The 11,642-nt window shown below is 40.2% G+C and overlaps 1 protein-coding gene across 3 annotated transcripts in view; it reads left to right on the top strand.

Annotated features, from left to right (window-relative positions):
- Positions 1-240: 240 nt before the first annotated feature.
- Positions 241-11,642, top strand: part of GALNT11 (polypeptide N-acetylgalactosaminyltransferase 11) — a 48,105-nt gene continuing 36,703 nt past the window's right edge. The window contains exon 1 of one of the 3 annotated variants that reach the window (XR_012507990.1): positions 241-437. The gene's annotated coding sequence lies outside the window, so the exon portion shown is untranslated. The remainder of the gene's footprint in view (positions 438-11,642) is intronic. The other 2 variants (XM_074366717.1, XM_074366716.1) reach the window with 2 other exon arrangements.

Raw genomic sequence — 11,642 nt, 5'->3', positions numbered from 1 at the left:
GCCCTGACATCCTAACTCCGCTCCCGTTTTCAAGAGTGCGGCTGCACATCTCTTAATAGGCTTAAGGGCATTTATCTTTAATGAGGGCATTTTAATAAAAGTGAAAAACGCAAAGGCCGTCCGCGACCCACCCCCGCGCCCAGGGTCAACAGCGGGGTCAACAGCGGGCTGGGCGACGCCAGGGCCGCGGCGCGCCCGCCTCGGACGGTGACGTCACCCGCGGCGCGCGGGGCGGGGCCGCCGTCACGTCGTTCCCCGGGCGCGCGCTCGGGCCGAGGCTGCGGCGCGGCCACTGGGCGCCAGTGCGCCCCGTGCTGCGTGTGCTCGCGGCAGCTCCGCCCGTTGCGGCGAAACGGCTCGGACCCGGGCTGTGGCCGGAGAGACGATGCCACAGCCCGCGTCTCGGAAGGCCGGGGTCCTGCGCTACGGGCGTCGAGGTGAGTAGCGAGGGGCCTGGCGGCGACGCCGGTGGGGACTGAGCCCGCGCGGCCTCCGTCCGTCCCCTCAGTGCCTCAGGCGAGCGGCTCGGGCGCGCGGCCCCCGCCTCAGGGTCCAGACGGCCCGGGGCGCCGGGGGCGACCGCCGCTCCCTGCGGGGTCTGTGGCCGCAGGCCCGGCGTCCGTCGCGTGTCCGGCGTTTGCAAAGCAGGACTGGGCTCTTGAGGCGGGAGGGTGGGCCGAGGAGACGCCGCAGACCAGCCCTGGGCGCCCGGGCCCGCGGGGGCGGCGGAGGAGGCCCCGCGCCGCGGCCCCGCCGGCGTTTCCTACCCTGCAGTCCCGGCAGGGCGGCTCAGCCTCTAAAAGAAAATAGTGCCCTGGAAACATCTCGCAGTGGAGCGAATTGAATAATGCACCTCCTGTTATTCCCCCCTCAGTGGCCACAGTATTCAGTGTTCACGCTTGTTTGAAAGAATAATAATTTAAAAGAAAAACACAGTTTTAAAAAATGGTTGATTTCTGTCACGCAGGATTTGACCAGGTCCTCTCAAGGCATTTGGTTGATGAACATCTTAGGTTTCCTTTTTCTTTTTCTTTGCAGTGTACTTACTTGTTGAAGAAATTGGGTTCTTTGTCCTGTATAATTTCCCACGCTCTTAGAATACTTGCCGTTTGGATAAAGTAAAAACTTCAAGCCCCCACCCTCCAGTGCTGGTAGACTTCACTGCTTGAGGAATATTAATATGCTTACGAGGGAAGAGCTTTATTTTCATCATCGAAGAAGATTCGGTCCAGCATTCCTTTTTACTCTCTGTTAGGAAAACGGTTGGCTGGTTGGTTGGTTGGTTGGTTGGTTTTCCAAGTATAACGTGAAATTACGACTTTGAAAATGCTTCTCATACGGCTGTGCACCAGTAAAATATGGTGGTGCTATTTTCATCCCCCAAGTCACAGGTTTAAGCTAGATTTTTTTTTTTTAAACCACTCAGCTCCTCCCTTTTACCTAAATATGCCTATGTTGAGATGGACTCGGCCTTCAGAAAAATCAAAAACAATCCTCTCCCTCCCCTCAATATTTACCAGTTGAGCTTTCAAGTTAAACGTCATGGAAGAGTAGTCCACACTTCTCATGCCTTCTCTTGACAATTTCTGTCAAGAGAAGCAATTTGGGGTCTATCTTCACTTTTTAAACCTTTTTAAAAATAATTGTGGTAAAATATACATAATATGAAGTTTATTGTTTTAACCGTTTTAAGTGTACACTTCAGAGGTATTAAGTACATTCACAGTTTTGTGTCACCATCACCACTATCTCCAAAAGTTTTTCATCACCCAAAACAGAAACTAAGCATTAAGCATTTCCCCTCCCCCAGCACTTTCTATCTCTGTGAATTTGCTTATTCTCGATGCCTCACAGAATTGGAATCATACAATATTTGCCTCTTCTGTGTCTGGCTTATTTCACCTAATGTTTTCAAGGTTCATCCATGCTGTAGCGTATCTCAGACTTCGTTCTTTTGTATGGCTGGATAATAGCCCGTTGAATGGCTGTATCTCAGTTTGTTTATCCAGTCATCCTTCGATGTACATCTAGCTGTTTCCACCTCTTGGCTACCGTGAATAACGAACGCTGCTGTGAACGTGTGTTTACATGTGTTTGTGTGAGTCTCTGTTTTTGATTCTTTGGGGTACATACCTAGGTAAATCTGTTTAACTTTTTGAGAAACTAACAAACTTCACATTTTTAAAATTGCTTTTTTTAAATGCCCTCATACCTTACAAATTGCTAAATCTGATGCCCCCCTCAAGCTTTTGCTGGCTTGATTTGACTTCTTTATTAGTCTTTGTGACACCTTGTGTTGCTGGTCAGGACATCGTTTTGAGGTTCTCCGACTTTGTGGTTCTTTTCAGGTCCTTCATAGGCTCTGCCTCTACACAAGAGCCTTAAATACCCAGAGGTTCAGTGTTTGCTCCCTAATCTATTTTGTACTCTTCATGACTTAAACCTTCCTTTCCAAGTAACTTAAACTGTAATTTTAATGTTTATTTTTAACTTCTCTCTGAGGCTTAGATTTGAATTTCAAGCTATGCACTTCCATATGAGTGTTCTCTCTGATGCAGCATGTCCAGAACAAAATTTATCTTCTCTTAATCCTCCCATACCTGTTCTCTCTGCTCTTAAGTGTCGCTAAGACTTGAAAACTGGGTGTTTTAATTCCTCCTTTCTTCCTCAGGGTCCCATGTCAGGTCAGGTTGACAGGTGCAGACACTTTTGCCTCCCATCCTGCTTTCCACTCACTTCCACAGCTCTAGATCAAGCTACAGTTGCCTCTTACTGGTTTTTCTAACTGCACTCTCTGATTCTAGATTTTTTTTCGTCTGTCACGAAGCATTTTACACACTGTTCCTAGAATTTTCGTCCCAAGATATATTTGCTTAAAAACACTAGTTAGCTTCCTTTTGCATGCAGAACAAGTTAATTGTTATCCTCTGGGTCAGAGCCCCAGCCTGTTCTGATAGAATTAATCACCTCCCACTAGTCTTAACCCGCTCAGGTGTATTCATTGTAGCTAGCCATTCTACTTGCTATTGATCTGTTTGGAAAACTAAAAATAAATACACGTTGCAATTTCTCAAACTCTAGTGTTCTGCTTGAAATATTTCAGTATTTGGCTATTGCAGCCATCTTAATTTTAATCTTTAAAGTCAAACTTAAATCTCAGCTTCTGTAAGGGATTTCCTTCCAGTTTTTCATACAAAATTAATTTCTTCATGCTTGTTTCTATATACTGTAGTTTATTTATACCTTTATTGTAGTATTTTTTAGAATTTGCTTTAGGATATGCCCAAGTTTTTCACCTGATTTATTATTTCTTTAGGATTTTTATTCTTTGAGAAATTGAGATTGCTGACCAAAGGATATAAACATTTTTAAAGCTCCTGTGCCACTGTCAGACTGCTTTTTATTTATTTATTTATTAAAATTTTATTGAGTTTTAGTCAGTTTACAATGTTGTGTCAGTTTCTGGTGTACAGCACAATTCTTCAGTCATACATGAATATACATATATTCATTTTCATATTTTTCACCGTGAGCTACTACAAGATGTTGTATATATTTCCCTGTGCTATACTGTATAAACTTGTTTATCTATTCTATATATACACCTGTCAGTATCTACAAATCTCGAACTCCCAGTCTGTCCCCACCCCCTCCCCACTGGCAACCGTAAGTTTGTATTCTGTGTGTCAGACTGCTTTTTTAAAAGGTCCTGCAATTTATAATTTTCATCACTGATAAATGTATCATTTACATGTATTTCAGTGAGTACTGAAAATGTTGCTGATTTAAGAGTTAGAAGATAGTATCTTATTTTTATTTGCATGTCTTTACTAATTATTGAGACTGAAGATTTTTCTAAGATGTATTTCCAAGATTCATCCAAGTTGTTCCATTTATCAGTACAGTTGACTATAGAACAACACAGATTCGAACTGCGCAGGCCCACTTATGTGCAGATTTTTTTCAATAGTAAGTACTAGTACTATGAGATCCTCGGATACAGAGAAACTGAGGATACGGAAGGCCTCATAAATTATAGGCAGATTTTCAACTGTGTGTATGGTTGGCATTCCCACCCTCCTCGTTGTTCAAGGGTCAACTGTAGTTCGAAAAATGCTGTACGTAGAGTCCCAGCCCTAGCATCACAGAATAGTACAGGGTTTCTCAAACTTGGCACTGTTGACATTTTGGCCAGATAATTCTTCATTGCTGGGGGCTGTCCTATGCATTGAAGGATGTTTAGCAGCATCCCTGGCTTCTCCCCACCATATGCTAGTAGGATCCCCCCATTTGTGACAAACAAAAATATTTCCAGACATTACCAAAAGACCCTGGGGGTGGCCAAATTTTCCCAGATATTGCCAGATATCTCAGGCTCTGGCTGAGAACCACTGGCTTATGGCGTGAACTTGGAGCTAGGAGACTGTAACTTCACTGGTACAATTCACCCTTCTGAGACTCTGCATCTATACACACCCTACAACATGCATGTCCATGTGAACATTCTGTCATCTAAAGACTAAATTGTAAAGTTAATCTCCAGTAAAACTTGTATTAAATAATAAGGAGGAAGCAGAAGTGAGGAGAAAATATATACAAATACACATAAAACCCACAATGACAGACTGCTAGAATTGATGCCCTATGACTCCATGGACAAGAATTCGTTGATAGCTAAGTCATGTAAGCACGATAGAAACCAACATACATACAGAACCCAGCAAGGTCACATAAAGGTCAGAGTCAAAGGAGGTTTTATTATGGAAAATTTCAGACATTTAAAAATTAATAGATTTTTAAAAACCTATTAATGGTCAATGGTTTTTCTTCTGTAACCCTCCCTATCTTACCTCCTATTGGTTAACTTGAAGCAAGTCTCAGATATTACATGATTAGATGATATTAACAGTGTAAAACAAATTTCCTTCTGAACTCTGATTTTTTTTATAAACTGTTTTAGGGAACAGCTTTAGATTTACAGAAAATTGTGACGATAGTGGAGTGTTCTTATATATACCAAGTTTATCCTGTTATTAACAACTTACATTAATATGATACGTTTATCGTAGTTAATGAACCAATATTTATGCATTATGACTAACATCCATACTTTATTCAGAGTTCCTTAATTTTTACCTAATGTCCTTTTTCTGTCCTCAGGACATTAGATGAAAACTAAGGGTCTCACCCAGGATACCACATTGCATTTAGTCATGGCTTCTTAGCAGTTTTACAGATTCTCCTTGTGTTTGATGACCTTCACAGTTTTGAGGAGTAGTGGTCAGGTATTTTGTAGAACGTCTGTCAATTGGGAATTAGTCTGATGTTTTTCTCACAGTTGTATTGGGAATATGGATTTTGGGGAGGAAGACCACAGAGGTTGAAACCTTACGTAAAGGTTGAAGCCTTGTATTTTTATCTCACCACATAAAGGGTACATACTATCATTGTGATATTAATCTTGACCTCTTGGCTGAGGTGGTGTTTGTCAGGTTTCTCCACTGTAAAGTTACACTTTTTCTCCCATATTCTTTGAAAGGGAATCCCTATGCACAGCGTACACTTAAGGAGTGGAAGTTTTGCTCTACTTTCTTGAGGGCAAAGTATCTAAACAAATTATTTGGAATTCTGCAGGGAGATCTGTTATACTCTACCCTGCTTATTTATTCAGTCGTTTATATCAGTATGAACTCATGGATATTTATCTTGCACTTTGGGCTATAATGCAATACCACTTTATTTTGTTGCTCAAATTATTTTAGCTTTGGCTGTTGTAAGCTCTCTCAGTTGGTTTCATCTGTTCCTTTGACATACCCCCATCATTGTGGGATTTTGATTTTTGGGGTTTTTTGTGGTGTTTCCTTACCTTCTGGTACTACAAGATACTTCAGGCTCATCTTGTGTATTTCCTGTCCCAATCCTAGAATAAGTCATTTCTCCAAGGAGCCTTGGTTCCTTTTATTGGAGAATACTGTTGGAAACCAATATTTGGGCACTAGGTGTGATTGCTGTCACTGGGGTGTCATTCTTCTAGACCCTTTCAACTGACAGATAAGGACATATATGTGTACATACTAATCCTTGTATGTACATACGTGCAAATATATATATAACCATCTGTATCTAAAGCTAACATGTTAAGCTAAACATGTTCATACTGATGTCTTGAATTCTGATCCATTTAATGCTATAAATTTCCCTCTAAGCACTGCTTTTGCTGCATTCCAGAAGTTTTGATGAGTTTTATTTTTATTTAGTTCTAAATATTTTCAAATTTCTTTTGAGCCTTTAATTTCCAGATATCTGAAGATTTTTTTAAAAACCTTTCTGTTACTGATTTCTAGTTTAATTCTACTGTGTCTAAGAACATACTTTGTATGATTTCTCCTCTTTTTAAATCTGTTCAAGTTTGTTTTATGAACCAGAATGTGGTCTACATTGATGAATGCAGGTAGAGAAGAATGTATTTTTAACTTTTGTTGGATGGAGTTTTCTATAAATGTCAGTTAGATCAACTTGATTGATAGTGTTGCTCAGGTCATCTATTTTCTTCGGTTTTTTGTCTGCTCAATCTGTCAGTTACTGACAGTGTTGTTGAAGTCCTCAACTATATTAGTGAATTTGTGTCTTTCTCTTGTCATTTTTCTCAGTTTTTGTTCCATGTGTTTTGATACCCTCTTGTTAGGTGTACACATGTTTAAGATTGTTACGCCTTCTTGGAGAATTGACTTTGTTATATAATGACCCTTTTTGTCCCTAATTATCAGACAGAGTTTGCTTTGTCTGAAATTAATGTAAAATCTCCAGCTTTCTTTTGATTAGGGTTAGCATGGTATAGCTTTCCATCCTTTTACTTTTAACATATCTGAGTTTTTATGTTTAAGGTTAGTTGGTTGTAAACAACATATAGTTGGATCTTGTTTTGTCCACTGTGATAATCCCTCTTTTAATTACTGTATTGAGACCATTCACATTTGAAGTGATTGTTGATCTTCCTTGTTTGTTACTGTTTTATGTTTATTGCTTTTTTGTTTGTTTCCTTTTAATTGAGCATTTTACGTGATTCATTTATAGGGTTTTATGAACTCTGTCTCCTCCCTCAGCCTGTATTAGTTTTCTATTGCTGCTATGACAAAGGAACACAAACTCAGTGATACAGAACAACACAATTTATTATCTTACAGTTCTGTGGGTCAGAGGTTTGAAATGGGTCTCAGTGGGCTAAACTTAAGGTATTGGCTGAGCTGTTTTGCTTTCAGGAGGTTCTAGGGGAGAATCCATTTCCTTGCTCTTAAGTTTCTAGAAGCCATCCACAATCCTTTACTGTGTCTTCCCCTTTTTTTTCTGTGTCTTAGAAGCCAGTAATAGTGGGTCACGTTTCTCTTATATTGCATCATTCTTATATCCTCTTTTGTCTTCCTCTTCCACACTTAAAGACCCTGTGATTACATTACACACACCCAGATAATCCAGAATAATCTCTGTATTTTAAGGTCAGGTGATTAGCAGCCTTAATTCTATCTGCTGCCTTAATCTGAGAATTAGGATGTGGATATTTCTGGGAGATCATGATTCTGCCTACCACATAGCGTATCAGTTATACTTCTTTAAAGCATTTTTTATGGTTGCCCCAGAGTTTACAATATACATTTTGAACTAACCTGATTCTGCCTTAAAGTAACACTCTGTTGCTTGATGTGTTACATAGGTACCTTATTAATAGAGTAGTCCCAATTTCTCCCTCCCATCCCTCATTGCTATCATTCATTCACTTACCAGTATGCTACGATCACCCAATACATTGTTACTATTATTATTTTAAACAAATAGTTGTCTTTTGGGTCACTTAAGAATAAGAAAAATAAAAGACTTTATTTTCATTTTATTCATTCCTTCTCTGATGCTCTTCATGGATATCCAAGTTTCTGACTATACCACTTTCCTTCTGCTTGAAGTTTTTTTTTTTAACATTTCTTGCAAGGCAGGTCTGCTGGCGATGAATTCTTAGTTTTTTGTATGAGAAAAGCATTATTCCTCCTTCACTTCTGAATGATAATATCAATGAATATGAAATTTTAAGGTGGTGGTGGGGTTTCTTTTATACTTTATAAATATTTCACTTTGCTCTCTTCTTGCTTGCATGATTTCTGATGAGATGTTCACTGCAATTCTTACCCTTTTTCCTCCATGAATAAGGTGTTTTTCCCTCCCTGTGGATTCTTTAAAGATTTTGTCTTTTGATTTTCTGAATATGGTATACCTAGGTGAGGGTTTTTGAGGGTATTTAATCTGTTTAGTATTCTCTCAGCTTCCTGGGGTCTGTCATTAATTCTGGAGAGTTCTTGGTATTATTTCAAATATTTCTTCTACTTCTCTTTCTGATATTCCAGTAATGTGTATGTGTCACACTTTTCTGAAATTGTCAAACAGTTCTTGGATGGTCTGTTTTTTCCATTCTTTTTCCTCTTTGCATTTTAATTTGCGAAATGTTTTTTGACCTATATTCGAGCTCACAGCTTCTTTCTTTGGCTGCGTGGAGTCTCCTGTTGAGGCCATGGAAAGCATTCTTCTCAGCCTTTACAGCACTCTTGATTTTTAGCATTGTCTTTTTGTTTCCGCCTCTCTTTACATAATCCATCTTGCATATTATCTTTTTTCCCATTAGAGCCTTTAACATGTTAATTATAGATATTTTAAATTCCCTGTCTGATAATCCAAAATTTGTGTCATCTGAGTCTGGTTCTGATGATTGCTTTATCTCTTTGGACTGTATTTTCTCTCATCTTTTATTATTCCTTGTATTTTGTTGATGTTGTTTTTGGAAGGCTGACATGTTATATTAGGAAATAGGAACCAATAGGGTTTTGGCTGTGTTTGATATTTGCTGTAGCTACACGTGCCAAAGGCTTCAAATTCTTCTAGTGGCCTCGTTGTTCTATCTGCTCTCTTGACTTTGGGGTTTTCTAAGTGCTCTTCCCTAAAGAGAGTCCGTGTCCTGCAGCGCTTTCAGCTGTAACCCACAGGTGTTCAATTTGGAGCCCTGTTGGTGTGATGTAACGTGTGAGGGAGGGTGAGAGTTCTGTAATCTTTCAGCTGAATCTCACTTTGGGTCTGGGAGCTGTGACCTTCCCATGTGTTCTTCAGTGGTGTAGTTTTTATCCTCCCTGCAACCTCCTCTTTCCTTAGATGCAGGGTTCCTAGTCTATTTTCTGGACGCCTTCACCCTTGTTGATTACTTTTCCCCCTTGGGTGTGGCTGAAGGCGAGGAGGGGCTGGAGTGGAAGGAATGCCCTTTATCTGGAGAAAGCTCTGGCAGTGTCTTTTCCCCTGAAGCATATGTCTTTGTTATGAAGAAGGCTCTGGGCCTGTTAACATGTTTTGCAGTGATTACTCTGTCATAGGGGATCTTTCTGGGATCTTCATCTTCATAGTGCGTACTAGGTAGAATTCCTGGAGGTAAAGCCTGGAGAGGTGTGACCCCACCCCTTCTCCAAAAGGAGACTATCCCTGCAGTTTCTCACTCATGCCGGTTCAGCAGTGGTTTATGGCTTGAGCAGCTTCTGCTCTAGGTAAACAGATACCAGCTGTGGGTCTCCGGGTTTGGGGTGGCAGTTTGTCCTGTAACCTTAGTTCCCTGATTGGTTCTAAAGTGTCGTTGATTTTCAGTTTGTCCTTGTAAGGATGGAAGTGATGGTTTCTAAGCTCTTTTCATGTTGGAGTTGAAAGCAGAAGTCACCCCCTGTTTTTTAACTTAGATTTTATGACTTCTTGCCATTTTGAGCTAGGTGCATAGGTTCGGGACTGTGCTTTTGTATCTAGTTGATTATGTAGGCTAAAGCTGATATTTCGTATTTATCAGCAGATTAATAATGATTTCAAGGTATGTTGTCTCATAGCTTTTGCTTTCTTTAGAAAAGCATATCACTTTGAAATGTTCAATTTTTGCAAATGTGAAAATATCTTGTAACTTGTCAGAAAAACTTTTTGTATGCATTGTTTTGCATTTTATAGGCAACAAAGGCTATAGTAGTTCAGTCTTTATTAAATTTTCTATTTAGAAATAAAAAATTAGTACATGTAAGAATTTGTCAAGCTGTCCCTTTGCTGCTGAAACCTGATTTTATCAGTTTGAGTTTCTCCTGAAGCAAACCCTGAGATATAAATTCATATCCAAATTGTTCATTTTTGAGTAATCCCAGAACTTATCAGTCGGAGAATGAGGAGGTGAGAGGTGGGAAAGCTAGCCAATAAAGGGTATATTTTCAAGTCATTTTCCACTGTGGGCAATTTAAAGCTTAATTGTGCTGGGGAGTGCTGGGAGCCAGTGCAGAACACAGGTGTCAGAGTTATCCTGGATGGGGAGGGTGTGCAGGAGCTGGTATTTTTACCAGTCCACTACTGAGGGCTGCCTTTAGGGAGGGACACATTCCCCCATGTTTGTGGGCCTGCCCTGCACATTGGCAGATGGGCTCCAGAGGCTGGAAATGCAGGTGCCGGCAGTTGGAAGTCAGACTGTGTAGGACAGTGAGGCTTGAGAAGATGTGCAGATGGCACCGTCTGCTATATTGATTTCCTACAGCTTGATTCAGCAGGATGAGCTAGGATAGAAATTGGCCATTTGCCACATCAATTCGATTACCTTTCTAAACCTTTGAGGTTGTAGATTGCGTTCAGAAATGAGTTTTCTGAAAAAGGCTCAAAAATTCTGTCACATTATGATTTGCTGATGGTCTCTTTTTGGGAATACCTAACCTGTTCACTTTGAAATACAAAAGCAACAGTTTGGAATGTAACCTTGGCCTTGTGCTTCTGGTAGTGGCAGACGGGGTAACTTAATTCAAGCTCATTGGTGCTCCTGAAAAGCCTGAGAATTTACAAAGTTGTAAAAAATTACTGGGCCAAGATGTTAGGAGATGATAGAAATCCAGAGAGGCAAACATCTTGCTTGGGAGGAGAACTACTGATACCTTGAATCTTGTGGGAAACAAATTTATGTTTAAGAAAAGCACTAGATGACTTACATTTTTCAAAGAGCGGCAAACAGGAAATAATTGGTCTCTCCCTTGCCAGGTGGTATGACAGAGTGATTAAGGACGTAGGGATGACATCGGATCACCAGGATTTGAATCTAGTTTCTCTCCTTCCTAGCTGTGTCCTTAAAGCAGGTTACTTAATTTCTCTAAAATCAAGAGGGAAAAAGATAGAAACCTCATTCTTTCCTTGTCTATTTTGCACCCTGGAGACTAGTATTTTGTTCTTGTTTGATTAGTCTTACCTTGCATACTTGACTAATGTACATAAACCAGCACTGTCAGCACTGTTTACCCCAAGAGACTCATGACATGCCAGCAGAATAAAACACTCAATAGCCATGATTAAGTGTGGTCAGCTCCACTAGTATGTCTTTGGACCCTAGGACAAAGCTGGCTATAGAAGACCATGTTGACCATGGATGTACATATGCTTGTACATGTTGGCTGCGCTTAAAGCCATTTTAGTTGCTCAGTTATTTGTAAATCTTAGGACATTTCTAGCAACCATTTTTTTCTTGTTCATTTATTTCATCTTTATCTGATGTACTTTTGGTTTACTATCCCTTTTTAGGGTCAGAAGGGGAACAAGAGATAACAGTTTTTATAGTT

This window comes from Camelus bactrianus, chromosome 7 (genome assembly GCF_048773025.1).
Source record: "Camelus bactrianus isolate YW-2024 breed Bactrian camel chromosome 7, ASM4877302v1, whole genome shotgun sequence".
NCBI classification, from domain to species: domain Eukaryota; kingdom Metazoa; phylum Chordata; class Mammalia; order Artiodactyla; family Camelidae; genus Camelus; species Camelus bactrianus.
Note: the sequence above shows the minus strand (reverse complement) of the source record. Positions and strands in the feature narration are given on the sequence as shown.